This window comes from Bison bison, unplaced genomic scaffold, assembly GCF_000754665.1.
Source record: "Bison bison bison isolate TAMUID 2011002044 unplaced genomic scaffold, Bison_UMD1.0 scf7180017864072, whole genome shotgun sequence".
NCBI classification, from domain to species: Eukaryota; Metazoa; Chordata; class Mammalia; order Artiodactyla; family Bovidae; genus Bison; species Bison bison.
In genome coordinates, this window is record NW_011494644.1 from 12,226,652 (window position 1) to 12,229,324 (window position 2,673).

Genomic DNA, 2,673 nt, shown 5'->3' on the forward strand with positions numbered 1-2,673 from the left:
AAAAATCTCTTTATTGAATTTGTTATAATATTGCTTCTGTTTTGGTTTTTTGGCTACCAAGCATGTGGGATCTTAGCCCCCTGGCCGGTGATCAGACCCGCACCCTCTGCACTGCAAGGTGAGGGCTTAACCACTGGAACGCTGGGCAAGGCCCAGCACTGCCTTTCTTTAACTTCGTGCATGCATCAGATATTGATGGGGTACTTCCTTGAAGAGCACAATCCCTACATTGAAGAGGCCTAAAGTCCCCATTTCAGTCCCCGGCCCACCAAATTATTCCTTTTTTTGTTTGTTTTGATCTAAGCTTCTTCTTCTGAGACCCACCAAAGCAGAACTAACCACTTTCTCCAGGTCACTCTGAAGTCTAGCAAAACTTGTATTTGAATGCATCAGACTATTGTCTCCCCTGTAGGGTATGATCTCCCTGAAGGCTGGCTCCCTTTCCTGTGTGTTTTGCTTCCCCAGCAGCCGGCCTGCAGCCTGAATCACATGAGCAGCTCCGATGTATGGGATGAATGGTTGAGTGAAACAATGCTACCAGGCTGGAGGTAGGGGAGAGAGAAGGGAAATGACATTATCAGCAACGTGGGGAAACCTTCAGCATCTTGAAACCTGTCTTCACCTTGTACTAGCTGGGCAAACAGACGCAAATGACTCAGCTTCTCTCTGCCTCACTTCTGCATCTGTGAAATGGAATAATAGCAGCCCCATTCCCCTAGGACTGCTGTGAAGATTCAATGAACTAATAGATGGAAAGTGCTCAGTGGTATAAATAACCCATTGGAAAACTGCACAGAAGACCTAAATAGACATTTTCCCGAAGAAGATATATAAATGGAATACCGGCATGTGGAAAGATAGTCAACATCACTAATAATCAGAAAATGAAAATCAAACCCACAGTGAGATTTCACTTTCCACTTGTCAGAATGGCTGTTACTAAAAAGACAACAATTAAGTGGTGAGGAGGATGTGGAGAAAAGGGAAGCTTCATGCACTGTTTTTGCTGTTATCGTCGGTGGTGGGAATGTATATTGACATATGGAAAACAGTATGGAGGTTCCTCAGAAAAGTAAAAACAGAACCACTAGGTGATCCAGAAATTTCACTTCTGGGTATTTATCTGAAGAAAACAAAAACACTAATTAAAAAAATATATGCATCCTTACGTTCATTGAAGCATTATCTACAATAGCCAAGATACGGAAACAATCTGTGTCCACCAACAGATCTATGGATAAAGAAGTGGCATATATATATAATGCCAATGGAATACTACTTAGCCACAAAAATAATGAAATATTGTCATTTGTGACAACACCAATGGACCTAGAAGCTATTATGTTAAGTGGAATAAGTCAAAGACAAATACTTTGTGATTTCACTCGTATGTGGAATCTAAAAAACAAATGAACAAACATAACTAAACAGAAACAGAGTCCTAAATATAGAGGACAAACAGGTGGCTGGCAGAGGGGAAAGAAATGGGAAAGAGAGAAAAATAGGTGAGAAAGGTTAAGAGGTATGAGCTTCCAGTTGCAAACTAAATGAGTCATGGGTATAAAATGTACAGTGTGGGCAATATAATCAATAACCTTATAATATCCTCTCATGGTGACAGATGACAACTAGACTTATCATGGTGATTATTTTGATGTATAGAAATATCAAATCATTATGCTGTGTACCAGGCAGGATAGTATTATAGGTCAATTACACTTCCAAAAACAAACAGATAAACTCAGAAAAAGAGATCAGATTTGTGGCTACTAGAGGCAGGGAGTAGGGGCTGGGGAATCAGATGAAGGTAGTCAAAAGGTACAAACTTTCACATAAGTATTATGGGATTTTGTTTTATGGTCCTGCGGCAGGGCATATGAGATCTTAGTTCCCCAAGCAGGGATTGAACCTGTGATGCCTGCATTGGAACTGTGGAGTCTTAACCACTGGACCCAGTCTTAGGGATGTAATGTACAATGTGATAAATATAATTAACACTGCTGTATGTTATAAATGAAAATTGTTGAGAGTAAATCCTAAGAGTTCTCATTACAAGGAAAACATTTTTTCTACATCTTTAATGATGTACGTACATGAGATGATAGATGTTCATTAAGCCTCTAATAGGAAAAGGAGTACGTCAAGGCTGTATATTGTCACCCTGCTTATTTAACTTATATGCAGAGTACATCATGAGAAACGCTGGACTGGAAGAAACACAAGCTGGAATCAAGATTTCCGGGAGAAATATCAATAACCTCAGATATGCAGATGACACCACCCTTTGGCAGAAAGTGAAGAGGAACTCAAAAGCCTCTTGATGAAAGTGAAAGTGGAGAGTGAAAAAGTTGGCTTAAAGCTCAACATTCAGAAAACGAAGATCATGGCATCCGGTCCCATCACTTCATGGGAAATAGATGGGGAAACAGTGGACACAGTGTCAGACTTTATTTTTCTGGGCTCCAAAATCACTGCAGATGGTGATTGCAGCCATGAAATTAAAAGACACTTACTCTTTGGAAGGAAAGTTATGACCAACCTAGAGAGCATATTCAAAAGCAGAGACATTACTTTGCCAACAAAGGTCCATCTAGTCAAGGCTATGGTTTTTCCTGTGGTCATGTATGGATGTTAGAGTTGGACTGTGAAGAAGGCTGAGCGCCGAAGAATTCA